This window comes from Dermacentor variabilis, chromosome 3 (genome assembly GCF_050947875.1).
Source record: "Dermacentor variabilis isolate Ectoservices chromosome 3, ASM5094787v1, whole genome shotgun sequence".
Classification (NCBI taxonomy): domain Eukaryota; kingdom Metazoa; phylum Arthropoda; class Arachnida; order Ixodida; family Ixodidae; genus Dermacentor; species Dermacentor variabilis.
The window spans coordinates 108,603,896-108,612,180 of record NC_134570.1 but is presented as its reverse complement, the minus strand read 5'-3'; positions in this window follow the sequence as shown (position 1 = coordinate 108,612,180).

Here is an 8,285-nt window from a genome sequence, read left to right as displayed (position 1 = left end):
AGTCGGTGCCTTATAATGGCTCGAAGCAACCACATTAGCAAGATCAAGAGAGGTCAGAAAGAGTTATGGCTTTGCGCCGTTGCAAGGCCTGACCAGTCGACACTCTCGCAGTACTGTTAAAGGCTTGATCGGCCATACATGAAAGTGTCACATTAACACATTTAAGTATTCCGTGTTTTTCATCATTGCATCATTACTGCATGCAGTGTGTTACAACAGGAAGTAGAAGATGCCTCAAAATTTCTCACTGCTGTTGGGCACATTCTGTAGCCTGCACTTTTTTACAGCGAAGCTGTTAAGGGATAGTTCCCCCAGGATCTGACATAGTAGTTCTGCGGAAACCCGCAAGGTGGAGAGAAGTAATGAAGTCCCCCAGGATCGTGTTCATGTGTAGACACAAAACTATCATAATCAGGATTGGCTCCAGCATTGTCGTCTTCCACAGCTGGCTTGTTGGTGCCCCTCGGCGCTACCGCACAAACACGCTCATGCCAGTGCTCCCGCGTTCATTGTTGTCAATAATTAAGATTGGTAAGATCCCAAAGATAGTGCAATGCCGGGCCGACTCATGGCGGAGATGAAGCTGGCGTTAAGCACTCCCCATACATTGGGCCGATCCCGCAGATTGTGCAATACCGGGCCGACCCGCGGCGGAGGTCCAGTTCGTCATTAAGGGTCTCACGTACACAGCTTCGCTGGTCATCCTTCTTCACAGAGTGGAAGGGCACCGAACCTTTTTTCTAATATGCTAACAAATGTTGTTTTGTCGCAGCTAAAAATGCCTCGGGGCGCTGCACTCACTTCCTGGGGGCTCTGTATCTATCTATCCAACCATTTTCCCGCCTACCTAGGTGACTGGGCTAGTCAAAATGGTAGTGCATTGAGCTGCAGTGCTGAGGAAAGCGTTCAAAACGAACCTTTGGACCAACTTAGGCTGCTGAGTATGTGGCAATGCATACGTGCATGATACTCTTCAATGAACCTCTTTCATGGGGGCATGAGTCGCTGTAGATGCGGGACTGGATAGTTACCGCTTTTCGAAGAAACTCTTTGACGTCGACTTGGAGTACGGAATATATGTGCCACTCAGTCCATGCTGTTCTCCAAAGAACCTCTGACGCCAACTTGAGTTGCTCGGTACGCGCCGGTAGGTGTGTGCTGCTCTTGAAGGAATGTCTTTGACACTAGATATGTGCCACCCTACAATGATGAGAAAGATCCTTGAAGTTTCTCCAATACTGAGCAGAATCCAACCCACTTCCCAGGGATATATTCCTCAAGGACAGCAACCCTACACATTAGCAGGCTGTTTTGGTCGAGCTGTCCAGTGTGAGAAACGTTCAGGCGTGCGTTCCCATGACTAGATGATTTCCCTCATCCCAGAAAAGTATGTTAGGATAAGCCTTGACTTCGACGTCTCAAGCGTGGTGAAGATTCAAGCTGGCGTTCCCACGTCAACATAATTCCCATCTTCCCCGAAAAAAGCGTCGCCCCTTTATGCCCTGAGCAGACACTAAGGGGAGGACTAAGAGGAGAAGACACGAAGTGGAAGAGCTCGTCGACTTCACAACCTGACAAAAAGCGCTGATGCTTCCACAAGTTCCCCAAGTTTTCCAAGAAGACATTGACGACCACAAGATCGTGAGGGGTTATTTAAGGCCGTCCTGGTCCCCACGTTAATCAGAACTGATCGAGACTCGGATAGAGTCACAGCCATAAAGCCTCACCACATAATCAGAACCGCGGCGCAGGTGGGACTTTAACCTTTCGTTTTCAGCACGCTTCGGCGCTTCCGAAGCAGCCGACGCGGCCGCAGTGTTGCCACGACACATAAAAAAAAAAATATAGTAGTAGATTTTTTTCGCGAGAAATCAGTAGAAATCCGTAGATTTCTTATTTCAATTTTTGCACTCAGTTTATGAGCCCACGAATTCAGCGCTTATATTAGTACTCTGTTGTAGTATTGTAGCTTCTAATAAAAAGTACAAAAATTGACCCCGAGATTTTTGGCGATACTTTTGAAAAACCCGGGGATCCAGAGAACCACTGTCAAGCACGAATTTAAAAACAGTGAAGCCCTCCGATGGACTATTCAAAAGCGTCAGATGGTAGTTAGTACCTGAAAGCTTTATAATATAGTATCTTCCAGACAGGGGTAATTGGCGATCGCTGGGAGAGGCCTAGTACATGACCGGGGTTGTTGGAGAAGTATGGGAGAGGCCTTTGCCCTGCAGTGGGCGTAACCAGGCTGATGATGATGATGATGATGATGATGATGATGGGAGAGGCCTCCGTGCTGCAGTGCACATAAAAAATAGGTTGATGATGATGATGATCGTGGTTTCATAGTTGTGGGAAACGGTAGTGCACTCACTTTCATAAATTCACTGCCTAACCCATAGAGTTTCATATTAGTATTTATTTAGAAACTCTATGGTATCACATTAATATAAACTCTGTAATGAAAAAGTAGCATCTTTTGCTTTCATTTCAGTAGAAAAGCAAGAACATCAGTAGATTGAAGCGCTTTATCACTGAATCAGCAGAAAATTTTAAAAATCAGTAGATCTACTGATAAATCAGCAGCCGTGGCATCACTGCGCGGCCGCTGTGTCCACGTGATCCCTCATGCCACGTCACGCCGATGGTGGCGCTAGCTTTTCCAGTGGTCTAGAGTTAGTGTATATGCTACCAAAGGTACCTTTGGTAGCACATACAGTAACTCTACAGTGGTCGAGCCAATACTGCAAGGCATGCTGTAGCCAAATTGGCCTCCGCACAGGCACGTATCCAGGAATTTTTTTTTTCGGGGGGGGGGGGGGGGGGGGCAAACCCAAGGCAACTTTTCTATGCAAATGAGGGGGGTACTTTTACTAGTACCAGGCACGTACCCAAGGGGGGGCCCGGGGGATCAATTCCGTGTGTTTTGAATAACGCTTCTACAGTTATCATTCGAGCCGCTTAACGTTGCCACTTCTCTGCTGTGCTTGTTGCAGGTGTTTTTCCAACCTTCCGCGGTGGGCGCAGTACGTGCAGAGTCGCAGCTTCCTGTGCCATACGCGGTTGTACGCGACTGGCGGCCACGCATCGTTACGTAACTTCCCAAATAACCATAAGAGTCGGTTGTGGCTCTTAACTTATCAGAGCAGTAAACGAGGGATCGAAAATAACTGTGACTGTTCTGCAAATATATATTTCTGTATATTTCTTCCAGAGATAATTTAAAAAACGCTGCTATGGTGGGGTACAATTTAAGAGGAAGCTTTGGCTCGGGCCCAACTCTGAGGCGGCCTATTCATATACACGTAAAACGCAAAAACGTTTTTCTGAGATAACTCCTGGACCGATTTTAATGAAATTTGTTGCATTTGGGAGACACAGTTAAATTCAAGTGACTGCTTGAAAAGGAATTTCGAATTAGTGCCTGAATTTCGTTAAAAAGATTTTCAAATATTCGACAGTTTGAAAATAAATGGAAGCACGAAGTTTACAAATCCATAGCTCTGCGTCAATAACAGATGTCGCGGTTCTGTAAACAGCATCCATTAGACCATTCAGAGCGGACAAATTCGATATATCGTTTTACATCTTATGTGAATTTGTTACGTTGTTTACAAGGGTTCTGCAAAAGGTGTATTTCCATATTGCTAAATTTTTTGAGATTCATATGTAACATATCACTTTTCTCCGCTTTAAATCTACTACTAGATGCAATTCACAGAATTGCTATATCATTTTTCGTTGCCGATTTGTAAACTTGATAGTCTCGTTTTCTGAAAATTTTTTATTTTGATAATTTTTAATGAAAATTGACCATATAATTAAAGCGAAAATTCGAAACCAACAGTCACTAGTTTAGGTTTTTCTTTTAAATGCAACACACCTCGTCACATTTCGTGCAGTTGTTGCTGAGGAAAACGAATTCTCCTTTTACATGTATTTAGATAGGAGCACCCGAGCTAAAGCTTCCTCTTAAGTCTGCAATGAAGCCCTGGGCCGCTATTTTGTAGGGATGCCTTATGCCTTATTCTATGGTATTCTTATCATCCACCACACACGGCCGCCTGATCCCGTTGATAATGTGGGTAGACTGTCGCTCTGACCACTGGCCAAGCGCGAAAAGCCTGAAAAAGCATAGAATCGGAAAAGGCATCGCTACAAAATACCGGCCCTGCCCGCGCCCTCATAGCCGCCAGCCACTGCTCCTCCGCGAGGCTGCAAATAATTCGTGCTTCAAACCTCTTCTGTTACCCCAATAAGGCGGTAACTACAAAAATAAAATTATTAGCGTGTAATTTTATACCTTTCTCCTCGCCTATTATAGTTGAATGGCGAATGCCTAATTCATTATTGAACTGAAATAACATGCTCGCTTCGCTACAACTATTTGTTGTGAAGTTTCACTTCAGTTGGCAGTGAAGTTTCATGAGTAAAACGGGTTCAGCAGTGACATGAACTGCACAGCAGACTTTTGAATAGTGAAATGCTCAGAGTCGATACATTTTGTCCATGTCTGTTGCACACCTCATTGTTTCCACCGATGAAAAGACTTTTGAAGAACAGCAGACGCTCCGGAGGTATCAAGTACGACGTCATGTTGAAAAGACCGCATGACGACGATTTTTTTTTTTTTTTTTTTTGCTCCTGTCATTGGCTGGCGGAGTAACACAACTCTGCGCGGTCCGTGTGCCTTTGTTTCCAACTACTGTTGTTAAAGTTCTATTCTACTAAAGTAATCTTTATTTTACAGTTTCTCTTATTTACTTGTTCTTGGCAGTGTTGTTCCTGCGCTTCTTTCCTGCGCAAGTCCATTTGGCGTGGTTCTTTGTTTGCCAACTAAAGGAGAGGCGTATCGCACAGGCGTATACCTGTAAAATACACCTTATTTCATTTCTTTTTTGTGGGTTTACGCGTTTTTATGGCGAATGAATGGTGGGCGTTATTCACATTTGTACTAGTAAAGGTACCCTCCCCCCTCATTTGCATAGAAAAGTTACCTTGGGTCGCCCCCCCCCCCCGAAAAAAAGATCCTGGGTACGTGCTTGACTAGTACAAATGTGAATAACGCCCACCATTCGCCATAAAAAACGCATAAACCGAAAAATGAGACATGAAATAAGGTGTATTTTACAGGTACGCCTGTGCGATACACCTCTCCTTTACTTGGCAAACCACGTCAAATGAACTAGCGCAGGAAGAACACTGCAAAGTACAAGTAAAGAAGGCCCGAGAGTGTAAAATAAATATAACTTTGGTAGAATAGAAATTAAAAAAAAACAGCAGTTGACAATAAAGGCACACGGACTGCGCGGAGTTGTGTTAATCACAGCAACAAACAATATCGTCGTCATGCGGCCTTTTCAAAATGGCGTCGTACTTGATACCTCCTGAGCGTCTGCTGTTCTTGAACAGTCTTTTCATCGGCAGAAGCAATCAGTTGCTTCCGCCGTGGCAATCAGAGCAACCGAGGGGCTCGATTTTTTATTAGTCATATCATAAGAAGTCAACAAAGGTTGCGAAAGAAATGCGAAGGTTGTGGGTTCGTTCCCACCTGCGACAAGCTGTTTTTTCATCCACTTTAATTTCTATTAATTTATCTTTTCTTTATTTCATTTATTAAGCACAAGTAATTTCCCCTATGTTGTTCTTAGTGTCAGTGTTTGTTGGCTTCTTATGATGTTCTAGTACACTGTAATTTGCAGCAACGAAGTGGAGGCTAGAGGATTGGTGGAGGAAGTCAAGGGAGAGATAATACCACAAATCGGGGAGCTAATGTTTTCTATACTATTTTAGATATTTATTTTGAGGGAGGGGGGAGTGAAAACTAAAGTTTAAGGGGAAGTGGATATAAAAAAAAATAAATAGGAGGGGGAGTAAAAGGCTAGGTGGCGCCAGCCGCCGCCCGTCACAAAAGGTGTAGCCGCTATCCATTCATCCATCGCATCATAACTTTATTCAACTCTGGTAGCTCTATGCATCGCATGGAGCCGTTCCAAAGAACAAATCGCCTCGGGCACAAACAATGAAACAAGTAATTTGTGAAATTCACAGGCACTCCTACATTTCTCTGTCGCAGTGCACTTGCGGATGTTATAAAGCGGATATGATCGTCATGAATCAACTCGTACTGCCATGTTTGCTTGTCGCATTCGCGCACATACCTGCGACGTCCGCCCAGCGCTGATCTTAAACGAGTCTACTCGTCTCGAGCGCAGGCATGGCTAGCACAAGTCAGCTGAAGAAGCCGGATATCCCCGAGGTACGGGTACATGGCTTGAGACTGCGTGCATTTTCAGACGGCGTGTTGGAGGTAAAGTGCGACATGGGCGGCTACGAGTTCGAGTGCACGATCGACAAGCACGACAGAATCCGGGCGACCCGCCTGCCACTGGCCATCGGGTGGGCAGTATGGGAAGACATCCTGAGGTCATCTCTGGAGGAAGCCCTGGCAAAGCTGCCGAAGCGACTCAAGGCGTACGTACTGCGCCGACAGCAGATCGAAGAGACCGAACGCAAGCATGCGTCGAACCTAGTCAACCGCAAACTGCAGACCGCCGGCAGCTACACGTTCGTGAGGATGGACCTGGCGCTCAGCGTCGAAATGAAGAGCGGCGTTCTTCGGCTGGAACTGTGGTACGACGACTTCGCGGTGCATCCTACGCGTATCATTGTGAAGAGCAGTGGTGCGCCCGAGTTCATGGACTTAGTCGCAGAGAAAGTGGACGACATAAGAGAACTGATAGAGAGTTCGCCTCTCGACAAAGCCTGCGACGTGTTGTGCTCGTAATTAGCGGCGCACTGTTGCCCTGCCGTTTCTGAATTGCGACACGCGCAACCGGAATGGATCTTTCTGCGCAGCTGTCGTCGACGACAGTGATTTCTCTACCTACAATTTTTGTGCCCGCGCTGCGCAAACATTGACTGCCGCATCGCAACCTGTGAACTCGTGTTGTCATACCCGGCCATTTCGGGTGCGAAATGTGGTGCAGGTCGTCGGACGCTAAACAAGCGCGGGGTCGGCGCACAGGATACGCAGCCATACACCGATAACCACGATGACCTTCGACGTTGATAGGACGAATAAGTTTTATGGAAAATATATGCAGATACTCAGCGGTGTTAACTCCAGCTGGGTGGAAACGCGTGTTCACTAAGAATGTGATTTCCTAAGTTAAAGTGAGAGATTGTACCTGTGCGAACAGTGAAACTTGCAAAATGACTAGACACTCATACACGCAACTAATTATTTCTGGTTTAGTTAAATGTAGTTGGCAATACACAAAGTTGAAATTGGTTGCTATTGTATGATAAAACGCAGTGCATAAAATTAATATGAAAATTTGAGGACTATGAACCAACAGCACTGAGAAAGGTTAGCTAAATAGCACTTGGTCAGTTGTTAAAGTTGTGCAGGGTCGAGCAAGACAAAAGAACACCTTGGTATTGGGCATACATGGAAGCAGATCCAACTTGCTCAAGTCAGTAACAACACTGTGTGGTACATGCAACTATATGGAACAATTTCTGCTTTGTATATAGTCCTAACTAAAAGAGAATCAAGTCCCTCAGATCCCTTCATTCTTCGAGCTGTGTTACGTACAGGATTTTACACAAACTTGGGAGAAAGAGATGAACTTTATTAAAAATTATGGGGCTTTATGTGCCAAAACCACTTTCTGATTATGAGGCACGCCGTAGTGGAGGACTCCGGAAATTTTGACCACCTGGGGTTCTTTAACGTGCACCTAAATCTAAGTACACGGTGTTTTAGCATTTCGCCCCCATCGAAATGCGGCAGCTGTGGCCAGGATTCGATCCTGCGACCTAGTGCTCAGCAGTCCAACACCATAGCCAATGAGCAACCATGGTGGGTAGATGAACTTTATTGTCCAAACGGTTTGTTGTGTGAACCGTTGTTGCTGGTAATACACTCAGGTGTTGCTTTGAGGCAGGAGGGACATTACACCATGCTCAAAATTTTGATTTTGATGCAGAGTTTGTTAGCTTTATGTAAGGAATAATAAAAACAGTACCATATCAGTAAACATGAAGTGTAATGGCCCTAGGAATTGGCATTTGGTCTGTCTTTAAAGCTACAGGTTATAGCACTTTCCCACTTCCTCATGCTAGCTCAACAGTAGAGGTGTGTGAATATTCTAAATTTTGAATATGAATTGAATAGTCCCTGCTACTTGATTCACTATTTGTAGTTGTCGAATATTTGGTTCTTTTGAATATATAAGAGATACAAGCACTTTTTGTGTCTCCAGGAAGATAAAATGATC